Genomic DNA, 13,838 nt, shown 5'->3' on the forward strand with positions numbered 1-13,838 from the left:
CAGTGTTTTTACACTATTAATATTATAGCTTCCTGTTGAAGCTGTGTACAATGTGACACTTTGTGTTTCATAAAGAGGAAAATACTAAAATATGCTTTAGTGTAACTGCTCGGGAGGTGCAAAAACACCTCAGACCACCATATTTAGATGCATTTTAAAGTGCACGTGCACATTTTGTATTAGCTTTGACACTAACTGTGATATACCATGCAAACTTTATTTCATTTTATGTGAATGTAGCAAATAAAGAATTTACTTTTCTATAAATTACAGCAATTCGCCGGTTCGCCTTTGCCAGTAAGTTCATGTTATTTTAATGCTAAACTTTTAAAAGTGAGTTAGAAGCAGAGAGGTTTTTATTTGTATAATGTTTATATTTGTCTGGATTATTACACTAAATATGCTGTAAAATAATACAATTACCCATTCTTAATTACTTTTTGGTCTTTAGTGCTGGAGCGGTGAACCTGCTAATGTTAACAGGCATGAGGAGGGAGACTGATGAAATGACTAGAAACAGCAGCTGCACACTGGCTCGCTGACTTATTTCATGCATCCTTGTTACACACTGTACTTTCCTTCCTGTTTGCGTGTGTTAAATTAAGTAAATGGAGTCATTCCAGTGCACTGAGGGCAACGAGGAAGTCTGTCTTCCCTCCCTCCCTTCCTTTCCCCCCATCACACACTCTATTTGCAGGGTAAATGAGGGCTTATCCCAGGATAGCACCATTATTTTCTGCATTTAGCCCACACATTGAATGCATTGAACTTTGGCGGCCTGTCTGCTCTGCACTTTACATAATGCGGTGCAGTGCTATACATCTACACACACAGAGCTGGAAATAAACACAGAGGGCATGAGGCAGACACGACGCACTGATAACAAACATGTTGGGAGGAGGGTAAAATGTACAGCGAACAGGCTACAGGGACGTAGAAAAGTAAAAAGAAGGATCATAATGAAGACAAGCACAGTTAAAGTGCTGTGGGGCTTTTACACCAGGTCAAAGGGTCACCTGGACATATTTACTTAACCCATGCATGGTATGTGATTTCTTAGTGTTTTATGGTTGTAGAGGGTTGTAAATAACTGCCAACAATTTGTTTAGGTCTGGTAGAGGCCTGGAGATAGAGGACACTTGAACAAACATGTAGGGTCTTCTCCAACAGGAGCCCAGCCCTTGTGACAAAGATATACAGTATAAACCTGGTGTTGTAACACAAAGTCAGAGGATTTCTGCAAGGTCTTCCTCTCCGGGCCTGTGATTAAACCTGAGATGATTCATCACACTTGTGGTTGTTTCTGAGAATTAGCATCGCTCAAACTTAAAGAAAATATCCACGACAAGACACTACTGTGAATAAGAACTTCTCACATAGACTGAATTTCATGCTGACCTCAATCCAAAAACAATAAACTGAATTCTGAATAATATCCATCCATTCATACCACTCAGTCCAGTTCAGAGCAATTTGTGAATCTGGATTGTTGGAGCTATTTTCGAATCGTGAGGCCTCTCACTGCTGCTACGCTGCTCTGCAACCAGTCAAGTCAAATAACAAAAGGCGACTGATCTCGAGGTCTAATTGACTAATGCATCAACTTATTGATCCCAGCTGATACACACAGCTACCCACTAACAACAACATTAGCATTAATGTGGAGTTGCGTTAGCCATTTTCTGATCTCTAGCAAGTCCTGAGGAAAGTATTTGGGTTTTTTTTTAGCTGCTAACTTCTCCACTGCATCCACCAGCAAGTTGCTAAATTTGTCTGTCTGGCATTTGGTGCTGAGCAGACAGTGTGTCAGTATCATGGGTGTCTTTCTAAGAGAACAGCTATCTACTGCTGCTAAAAATGGGCTATGACGAGAGCAGGATGACTCTGAGACTGAGCCCTTACAATAAAATCATTCCACAGGGTTATTTTGATCTATTATTGATATAAAACTATTGATAAGTGCAGCTTAAAGTATGTTCATTACTATGCAAAGTGATAAAAAGGTCAGCTCACTCAGTATAATACGATTTATGCAGAACATAAATGCAGCTCAATCATTTGCCACTAAAGTGGGAATGAAAGATGGAGAGAGAAGAAGAGAAAAAAGAGAGAGAGCAGATCAGAGACTCCTGGTCTTTATCTGTTTTTACCACAGAAAGAAGCAGCATTAAGTAAGAAATCCATCATTTATTGGGTTATGGACAGTTTTGAGGGTATAAATGAACACAACACAAATTAAGAGATTTTCATATCATATAATATTCTTCCCATCTGATGGTCTTTTCTTTATTCTGTCCTTCATTCTCATTTATGTAAAGGTCAGATATCCAGTCTGCTTGTTTAACTCGTCAGACGTGACTTAAAAACATGTGTAAAGACATGAACAACTACGGGGATATTAAAATAATTCTGTGTCTGAACAAACACACAAACATGTAGACATTTTGTACTTGGGGTCTGTGTGTGATAATTAGTTCTCGTCAGTGTGAGCTTGTGCATATTTTGTGCCTGCATGTGTGTGTTACGTAACAGCGAAGCAAACGGTGTTAGTGAATCTCTTTTTGCCATTATTTCTTTTTCATTATCTACAAAGAGCCGCTTTGACTCTGACAGGCGTCTCAAGTCCCCCACCCCAAAGTCACCATGACTCATTGCCTTCCTCTCTCTAATTGTTCTTCAAGGAACAACAAAGCAAACCCCTGGCCACCGCGTCTTCACTTCTGAGGATTCAATTATTCAAAAGAGGTAATTGTACTGCAGTTATCTACAGTAAAACTCGCTCGCTAATCCACAGACGTTTACTGATGTTGTCTGTGTGTGATTTGCGTTTCTAAATCTCTTTTGTGTGTGTGTGTGTGTGTGTTTGTGAGCAATCCTGTAACTTTGAGTGTACTTCACATTCATTATCTGCGTGTGTGTGTTCATCAGTACATGTAAATTTGTGTGTGTTGAAGTGTGTGTGTGTGTGTGTGTTGCATAATCACCTCTGGCTCCCTCTAACAGCTGCAGAATTTGGGAGAGGTAAAGAAATCCTTGTTATGCAACAGGACTCAATCTGGGTCTCATGCATTGAACTAATTTGCCTGAATTAATCTTTCATGAAAAAAACTTCGCATCGGCCGCCTCAGACTTGAGATCAGGATTTGGTGCATGAGGGGTTTCATGTGCATCTGATGGCTGATACAAAAGCTTAGTCACGCCTTTGCTTTAAAGGAACAATTCACCACTACAAAAATGATTATTTAAGAACAGCACGTCTTTAAATTTAAAAACTGGTCTGCCTGTGGCTTTATCGTTTATATGTTGTTGCAAACAAAGAAACAGTGAGTAACTGTTAGTTAGTTGATAAAGAGATCACAACTATTCTATAATGTTTTAGGATTTAGATTTTTCTTTGCATCATTTTAACAAAGACAGAGACAGACACACTCACATTCACACCAACAACCTAACCTGCATGTTTTGGGGCTGTGGGAGGCAAAAACCAGAGCATGCAGTGAGAATCCACACAGACAAAGGGAGAACATGCAAACTCCCCACAGAAAGAGCCCCAGGACTTGAACTTAGAACCTTCTAAATGTGAGGTCTTAGTGTTAACCACTGCACCAAATGATCCATCTGATGCAATGCTTCTCTGCTGTATTTTCTATAGTTCAGCATCTTGTTATAGAAGAGTCACCAATTTGAAATAAATCATCAGAATAAATCATCACTTGAATGTTAAAATGATGATAAAACATCTTAGTAGATATTTGTTTCCTCTAAATTCCTGAACAAGTTGGATTTTAATCGATTTTAAAAGCTCTTCTTCTCTTCTGACCATGCCGTTTTCTCTAAAAGCTAAAAGGTTGTGAATCTCTGAAGGGCAGAGATATTTCAGTCCTGCTGGCTTCTCATTGACTCTACCTGCAGAACTGATGAATTAATAATAACCAATCTGCTTGATCTGTGTTTGTGTGTGTGTGTGTGTGTGTGTGTGTGTGTGTGTATGTATGTGTGCATACAGTACACATGTCCCTGCTGTACTTAGAGACCTGGTGAATTATTGAGCTAATCTGAATGTTGAACATGTCCTTTCATCACAAACAGCCGCCCGGGCCTCACTTCACACTCACAAATGCCTGAAACTGAAACCAAAGACTCGAAGGCTCGAAACATTTTTAAGTCACATATGATTTTCCTGATTCCAACAGCGCTGGATTTACACAATTACTGCCTCATGGAAATACGTGCTATAAAACCTTTGTGTCTTTTAGATCAGAACTTTTCAGGTTGATTTCCTAATTAAAATCTTTCCATGTGCCAACATTGAGCTTATTGAGCTGAATTGAATGAAAAGTGCTCTGCAGACTTTTCCCTCCGGGCTCTGTTTTACCTTGTTGCTGCAGGTTGTTGTGTTTGTGTGCAGGCTCATGGCTAAAATAAAAACAAACAAATTAGTGAAATTAGCTAGAAATAAATGTAAAAACAATCTCCTTGTCATCTATTGTTGATAATCAGGTTTTATATCTACTACTTGCAATATATACTCTGTGTCTGAAAGTCCAACTCACTACACCACCTCCTCTTTCCATCCACAAAATTAAAAAAAAAAAAAACACTCTCTCACTATATATAAAACATCAAATCCTTATTTTTTCTGTTTCTTTCATTATAGTATTGCTTCCCTGCTGTTTTGTGCTCTGTGGGGCTGTAATAAATCCACTTAGGAGGCTTTTTGTATTGTTGTTTTTATGTTTCTTTTATGCAATAAAAGCATAAAGCATCACATTCGTTGTCTCCATAGTTCTCAGAAACTGAATCCATCTGTTTTCTGTCCTGCATCAGTATCATGTTTCTCTGCACTTTGCACGTCACCGCTGGTCAGAAATATACAAATAACGACCATAGTAATGATCTTACTCAATTATTAATTGTTATATTTTATTTTAAAAGAGGAAGCCAGGTCAGATTCTCTAATCTGAAAATAAATAAATCAATAAATAAAGACATCATCTGCATTGTTTATTATTCTGCTCATCTTCGGTACAGGAGAATGAATCCTAACCATTGTCAGGCCTGGCAGGAGAGATTTAATGCCTCTTTCTCCTCATCCATAAACCCACTCAAGCTGTAGCCACAGGCTAATGTTGTACTCATAAAAGATGGCAAGGAAAAAAAATTAATTGATACATATTGTCCATTAAATCTAATTCCTTACATGTTTCTGTGACCGTGGGGGCCATGTCTCTTTTCATTGATTTAAGTGATGTCCAAGGGCAATAAAAGCTGTTTAACCCTTTCTGCCATTAGCTGCAGCTTAGGAACCAATATTATTATCAGGGGGCATGACATGTCACCAGTAGCATGTCAAAATAAAAGCTCCAGCAGGAGGGAATAATAAATTAGTTTCTGTATTAGTGCCATTAGAATTTAAACTGAGAAAATTAGGCTTAAATTAAAATACATTTTGAATCTGGATATTATGTATTTAAAAAGTAGGAAAGACAAATACTACTAAATAGCAGGGGGATGATTTAGACTGAAGGCAAGAACAGGAAATAGTAAATTTAATGTTTGATGGTATTTCTTCTAAATGAGGGTTAAAAAGAAGATGCACATCATCACTGTCGGTGAGGACACACATGATTTGACACATGGACTCTTTCCATCCAATCACTGTGTGGAAGAAGAGCATCAAGCACAGCCTTAATTATTTATGTATGCATACAGGAAGAAAGGGCACGGGGTATGCATATTAGTTTCTCTATGAAATATTACTGAAGAGACCTTTGATGCAGCCAAATGAATGCAATAATGGACAAAAGAGAAAGAAGGGGGAAAGAGATATAAGAGAGAAAAGGCTCGAATGACTTAGAGGGCGTTGAAGGTGGACAAAGGAGAGAACTCAGAGGAATGAGACAGAAACAGGTATGATGAAGTGTCTTATTAAGTTTGCTGTTCAAGCTAGAGAAGAAAAAGATTAAACCAGTGAAAAAGAAATCACTAGAAGGTATAACTCTTAACAGTTGTTATGAGCTGGAGAGTGATGCAAAAGTGATACATGGGAAACAAAGGAGTTTAAAGGAATAATTCTCTACATCTCCGCCCTTTTGCCAGTCAATTAATCATCAATGCCCTGTGTATGGAGAAAAAGGATGTCATGTCCTAAAGTTCCCAGAATGAAAAATCCTCCAACAACCAGGGTGCATTGCACCCAATGCACCCCACTGTCACATCTGCAGTACAGTAGTCATGTTTAACAACATCTTCTGCTTTTTTCTAGACCATCCTGATCGATGACGAACGTTTTAGTCATCAGTGTGCAGCTTGGACTTCCACTGGAATTTCTGTAGGAATTATTCTATAGTTTTTGGAATCGTGTGCAAAGAGCTCTGCACACAGGTCATCCAGAGGAAGGCTGACTGTTATTCGCTGACAGAAACACCACATACAGGAATCTGATCACATAGATTCTCCCTTTAATCACTTCGGTTACAGAAGTGGACACAATTTCTTCTGATGCAGACCCCCCCCCCCTCAGCTTCTGATGAAGATACTCCTCATTTACTGGACAACCATAGAAGTTTACTCAGACGCAGACTCACACATCAGTGCCTCATATACAGAATACACACACACATTAATACGGACTCGCGTGGTAACTAAGGAGTGGACATTTTATAATTTATACTGTTTGCCAGAGAAACGCAGCTTCATCAGCAGTGTGAGTCAGACTGCTCCACAGTCAAGAACAAAAACTGAGCATTATCACCTCCGTGAAGGAGGATTTACTGCAGGACTGCTGAATTACACTGCACCCGGTTCAGCTAGATGTACCTAATAAACTGCCAACTGAGTGTTAATCAAGTTAATTGCCCTGAGAGAGTGTGTGTACGCATGATTGTGTTCATTTCCATGTGCTTACAAAGCAAACCTTCTTCTCTGGGAGTGTGTGTGTGTGTGTGTGTACACCTGTTTATTGTGTATACAGATTCGCCTCAGCCCTGTTTGTGTGTACTTTGTATGTGTGCATGTGATCTCATCCATATTCTCCAGGCAGCAGCAGCAGCAGCAGCATTAGCGCTGGAATCGCTCAGCTCACTGACTTCATGCCACACCATAAAAATGCTGCAGCCAGCCAGCGCTGTCCTTCACTCAACAGCTCCCTTTACAACACTTGGAACAGGGTGACTGATCGAGAATATTAACTGCAAATCTCTAGTGGGGAACAAAGCCCATACATCCTCTTAGAATGACAGCCATGCAAGGCAACAAAAGACGGTGCAGTTTTCATCTCTTAATGTACGGCCCTCACTGCTAAATCAGGTGAAAAGGTACCTGAGGTCTTTTAATTGTAAAGGAACTTTTGTCTAATCAATACAGACTCTTCATGAGCATTTAAAGGCAGAAAAATGTGGGTTGTCTAGAAGTAAAAAAAAAAAAAGAAGAGGTCAGCAGATTTTTTTTGTTTTGTTTTCCTGCATTTTGAATAAAATGTCCAAACATTTGGAAGCAGAAACGAACAAACTACAGACATCCAGAAATGATTTGCACTTGGATGAGCTTCTTCTCATGCAGGTAGATTTTACTCGTCTGCCATAAGCATCTCACACACACACACACACACACACACACACACACACACACACTCAGTGCTTCCCTGTATCCCTTTGTCTCGTTGAATCAGGAGTCAGCTCCTCTCCGTGTTTCCTAAAGCGTGAATCTCCTGCTACTGTGCCCACCCACCATGTCTAACAGTGACTGATGCTCTAGAGATGCACTCTCACATAGACTCTGTGCATATGGGTGCACGTGCCCGCCTATTATTTGACCTTCATATCACCCTCCATCGCCACATACCCTCACCAACACCATCACCACCTTCCACACAACTTGGTATGTTCCAACTTGTACCAGATCAACATGGGGGACTGGGTCAGTGCTGCAAAAGCCACATGGGAGGTATCTGGGTTGTACCGTTGGGGGCTCTTAGTGTGTCTGCAGACGGAGTGGAACAAAAGGTGGAAGGAAGAAATGGGAGCAAAGATAAGAAAGAAAAGAAGGTCTGTTTCCCTGAATGGGAATGGGATCTATGGTCGGATACATGGAGCAAATGTTTTGTTTTTTTTAAAAAGGGAAACCTGTGCCATGACCATGACAAAGCAGGAGAAACATACATCCAGCTGCTGTATCGTCTCACACAGAAATGAAATGCCCTCTGTTTAATGTTGTACCCATGTTTTTTCACTCAGCATGTTTCTGGGAAATGCTTCTAGTCTTCGTTCTCCACCTTTGTAAATACATTCCCTTATTTTCAACTCACCCATTAGTTTCTCACCCTACTCGTTCCTCCCTCCTGTGTTCTGTCTCTACCCCAGTTTTTCCTCCCCCAGGGCAGTGATTTGTGGATTCTGTCATACTCTGGCAGCTGGTTTCCCTGTCTGCCCCTTAGAGAGAGCGAGGAGAAGGAGACAGGGAGAAAGAGAGAGGGAGTGGATGAGGAGACATAAAGGTCTATCACCTCCACGAATAATTACACGTCTCTCTCTCCATGCGCTGTCATCCTTTAGGTACTGTGAAATGTAGGCCATGGTGCTAAAAATAAGCCAGACTGCTGAGATGGTTTGCTCTCGCTTTTATGAATGACTGCCCCATTCTTAAAAAGACCAGGTTCCTGTGCTCCGTGAAACACTGAGAGCATTCAAGGAACACTTACGTACTTATGAGCTGCAAATCAGCTGCACACAACCTGCTGTACAGGCTTACATTGGCTTTGGAATCTGGAAGCTGATGGAGGGATTTGACTGCTCATACTCTAATTTGTAGATGGAAATCGGGATTAAAACACCACTTAGAGTCTTCCAGATGTTCACCAGATGTTCGCCCACTCTTCCAAATCATCAACAAACATCTCACTCATGTATTTACTGCACCAGAGGTAAAACTTTTTTTTTTTTTATCTCTGTGTTTGTAGGTTCATTGTGTTGTTCATTAATGACGACTCTTTTCCATTAGCTGTGCAGTAAGCCATGATAGAGTGCAGGTATAATAGGCCTTTTTTTTAACGTTCGCATTTTGAAAAGCACACGTGTAAATAATAAAGTGAAGAGCTGAGGGTTGAATTCCATTTTTCTGCTGTTTTTTAAGTTTTCATCCACATTTAGAGCAAAAAGTCTGAGAGTTTCTGCAAAACTGACTAAATAAACTGCAAATGAACGTGTGTTTTCAGTCACTACTGAATTTCCAACCCTGCCCTCTGGAAATTACATTCATTTACATTTTGTTGTGGTTAGAGAATATGTTTATTTGTATTTCACATAAATATCAGTGATGCTCTCTGGGTAAATACAAATAACCACAACAAAACGCTGTGCGTGACTAAACACGACCATAAAACATTTAGTACTGTTGTACAAATGTAGATTACACTGCAAGACGGCTTTGACTTTGTGTTGTTCAGGAAATAACTATCTGGTTGTGTTGTATTTACTGTTCTAAATTAAGTGGATATTAAAGTGATTTCTGGAAGATAAGGCTGGAAAACCAGTAGGTGATGCATTAAGCCCAAATGCTGGGAGTGCTAACTCTCCAGTCAGGTACGTTAAGTCCATAATGAGGTGACTTTAACGAGCACCAGTCAAAATGTCTGACAAATGTCCTGCAATTCCAACCAGTGTTTTATTTCCAAACTGAAAATGTGCATGAGCTGAGCAGAACAAGACAAACATTTGCTGTAGCAAACATTAGACTCATTATGAATTAAGGCTGTGTGTTCTCTGCTGTATGTCACAGTGTGTGTGCTGGACAGTTTTTAGCCTGTCAGGATGTTGGACTTGTCTCTGCTCTTTGTTAGAAAATAATTAACCTTCAGAATGAATTTATGGAGGCTGCGGCATCAGGCTAAATTCTGTGGAGAAAAAGCTGAGCGTAAGCACTTCGGTCCACGCAAAGTGACGCTGCTGCTGTCACACATCATGATCTACCTCCTCATAACCATAAATCCTTGTATTCAAGATAGGCCTTTTTGTTATTGCTTTAGATTATGTTCCCACTTCCACAAGAGACCTTCTTCACAGCAGACAGGAAATGTCTACAGGCCATGCTGTATCTGCAGACACACAGTCCAGCCAGCGGACGACAAAAAATGGGCTCAGTGACCTGCTCCTGACTGCTGACCTTTTTAAAACCTTTCCTGCTGAGGGACAGCTTTGGCCTTCCTTTCCAGCATTTCTCTCATTTTTAGTCATAACACTTGGCACAGTCACTCCAGAGGGCTGCCCAGCACGCACACACACACACACACACACACACCCACGCTGTGTGGTCCCATATCTGCTCCACTGGAACAAGTGGAGGTTAAGTGACTGGAGTTTCTCCACAAGAGCTTCACTGCCTGGTCATTTTCTTCAGTTTCATTTTGGTGGGACAATGCCACTTCATTTGCACCTTCTCAAACATCACAGTAGGTGGACAGGGAACAGTCCTGACCTCAGCATATGAGGTCAGGACTGTTCCCTTTGGCATTTTTAACAGCCTGTTTTCAGCCTGTTTCTGATGGAGACACAGAGCACACACACACACACACACACTGACACTTGCATTATGACTTGCACTTGTGCAGACTTGTCTCTGCTACTTGGCTAACTTTAACGGCGCTTTAGGCTAATGCCTCAGTAGCTCATATCCTGAAATCCAAACATTACAGATCACTACAGGTGCAGCTTGAGAGAGGCAGGTATATACAGCATTAAAAATAAACCACTGAGCAATATGACAGTGTGATTACACTGTGTGTTAACACGTCTGGTTCTCTTGCTGCAGCACGATTATACCGAGACACACAAGACATTTAACATAACATGCACACTAATGTACGTCAGCAGTTTGCTCATGGTTGACATTTGTCTGACTCTCGGCACATGTGAGCTGTCCGGTGATATTTCACACACTGGGTGGAGGCAAATGTGACATGCAGGAAAAGACAAGAAGGCTGAGCTGGAGAGGTTTAAACAGGCTTTATCGCCGTGCATCAGCACAAACATAGTACTCCTTAATGGAAGCAACTGCAGTTTTATCTCATCTCATCTTTTTTCCTTCTCTCTTCAAGTTTCACCCTCTGGGTCCCACCATGTCACCCTGTTGCCTCCATCTGTCACAGACACACAGCCATGCCGCATCGCATGTCTCTCCAATAGCTTTTTATTTTGGGCATCTTAACTATCACTGCTTCACTTCTTCACTTATACTCTAATGTTCACCTTTCCCCTCTCCATCGCTAATTCTCTTTCCTGTCTGTTTCTCCCGCACGATGATCGAGATGCCGCAGCAAACGACAGGCTGTGATTGAAAATCCTGTTTAGCAGTGAGCTTCCTCCTCCTTGGTTTCTCCCCTCCCCCTCCATCTCCTCCCTCTTCTCTCCTCCACCTCAGCCACGTTGGCCAACACTGGCCTCTCTTTGATCCCCCATAATGCATTGTGATGGCTGTGTCAGGGCTCAGTCTGATCTCAGAGGAACTCTCTTAGTAACAAGCTAAGACCAATAGAGCCTTGTCACCAGGGAGCAGTTTTCTGTGTCCATCTGATTATCTCATTCCCTCACTATTCCTCGTTATCTCTTCATCACGTTCAACAACCTTTTCCGCCCTGCATCGTACCTCCTCTTTCTATCCTGCCATGTCTCCCTGAGATTTATCTATTTTTTCTTTCAGCTTCCCAACTCTTTCCCGTCTCTCACACACACACACACACACACACACACCAGCAGGAATGGCACAATGCACATTAAATATGTTTGCATTATAAAAAGTTCACAAATCCTCCATCTGTTTTTCAGTCTGTGTGACTGCAGCAGGTTCACAAAGTTCAGATTCCTTTTCTTAGCTTGTGCTTATGGGTAGGGTAATTATTATATTAATATATTATATTGTTACCACCTACTTTATACAACAAAACCCCCAAAGGTGCTTGGAATATGATCACCTCTGCTACTGCTGCCACCCTCAAGTCACAAAACTGACCCCGTCTTCTACCTCACCTCACAGAGACACCACATTGGGAAAGACCTCAGGTTAAAATAATCACTGAGCTGTTTGTATTTCTTACAACTATGTGAAGGAGCGATGTAAATGACACACATGTGCCATTATGACATAAAAGCTGAACTAAAAAAGTCAAAACTCATAGGTCTCCCACTCGTTTGATGAACACTTTAAAATGAATTTCTATTCTATTAGTTGACGTTTCTCCTTTTATATCTGGGACTATTGTCCTTCTGCTGTAAAAGCCAAATCTGTATTGAGATTTTCTGAAATCTGTGAAACAACACAATAACAGCATCGTCTCAGAACACAATTCTCGTCCCCGGAGCCATGATTGATAGCAGCGTGTGGGGCGGCAGTGACAGGTAGACAGCGCTACAGAAAGAGACCATTACACACTGGTCCACCGGTCCAGAGCAGCTGGTAAAGCGGCAATAGGTGAGGAGATAAAGCAATAACACCGGCTCTTTGGTCTTCTTGCATTAGGTCATCTGCTCCTTTCATTCTTAGTCTTCTGGGTTCAAGAAGTAAATCAATCACAACCTAGACATAACGGCAACATTATACAAGAACGCATTCAAACTGCTAGTTATCCTGACGGAGCCCAGACGCAGATCACAGTTTAATGTGAGGTACAAATGACGCGTCGAGTCGTCCTTGTGTTGCAGACCTAGAACTGGCAGGCTGGGACTGCAGCACTGTGCTTCAACATACGGCGAGTGTTGGGACTGGGATTAGCAAGGTGGGAAAAACATGCGAGAGGAAGTCTGAACAACACCCAGCATGGGAATTTATCAGTGCCTGTGGATCAGTGATTCAGTTAAGGACGATATTTAATAATAGCAAAGTATGTTTTGTGTGTGTGTGTGTGTGAAAGAGAGAGAGAAGCAAGCACACATCTCCTTCCACTGTTAGATAAATGATATCTGCCAGTTCCACTGCAGTGGACTGGCAGCGGCACTTTGTTATATGACAATCTCACCTTGTCTGTCTCACACACACACACACACACACACACACACGTGCTGTGAAAGGTTGTTTCTGCAGGTACCAGTGATTGATGTAACTACTGTAGAATCCATGATACTACTGAACCCAGCTGGGCAGCACTGCCCAGAGCAGTAAATACAGAACCAGGGCAGGACTTTAAAGGCCCTCAGCTGAAATGTGAGACATGTTTGAGCTGTAAAACCTTAATTTTATGCCTTTTAATGCAGCTGATCAACATTTTCACATATAACAGCCACATGCTCTGAAACACATCTTAACATGAATATTATCGCTGCAATAGCTGGATGTGTAAACAAGCAGCTGTTTGCAAGAGTGTGCCATCAACTCACTTCCTGTCCGTCCGCATCCCTGCCTCATGTGCATGTGTGTGTATGAAAAGCACATTGCTGGTCAGTGCTCTCTCAACCCTACAGCCATCACACAGTACATCTGCTGTCATAACAGAGCTGACTCCCCTTGTAACGATCACGCATGAGTGAGCGGGACTAGGTTAACCTCTTAAAAACCACCTCCTGGAGTGCCCTGATAGTCCAGTGATTATGGCAGGCGCTCCATGAGTCCATCCTGTCCACCACAATCTTTGAAACACCGCTCCTCCTTTTTGTGCTAGAGAAAGGCATAGCCAAGATAAACTAGATGTTATTCTTAAACCTCAAGGGTTACATAAATGACCTTGGTGTCACTGGAAAGGAAACACTTTCTAGTTTACTCTGAAAAAGAATCTGGCCAAGTCATACGGAAATAAATTTACAGAGACACAAACTTGGTAAAAATGCGTTTATTCTCGCCTAAATGTGTTTCCCTGT

The 13,838-nt window shown here is 41.4% G+C and overlaps 1 protein-coding gene across 1 annotated transcript in view; it reads right to left on the minus strand.

Annotated features, from left to right (window-relative positions):
• The window catches only part of LOC113140278 (protein shisa-8), a 66,159-nt gene that overhangs the window by 11,209 nt on the left and 41,112 nt on the right, over window positions 1-13,838 (minus strand). The window lies entirely within an intron of this gene.

The sequence above is a fragment of the Mastacembelus armatus genome, chromosome 8 (assembly GCF_900324485.2).
Source record: "Mastacembelus armatus chromosome 8, fMasArm1.2, whole genome shotgun sequence".
In the NCBI taxonomy this organism is placed as follows: Eukaryota; Metazoa; Chordata; class Actinopteri; order Synbranchiformes; family Mastacembelidae; genus Mastacembelus; species Mastacembelus armatus.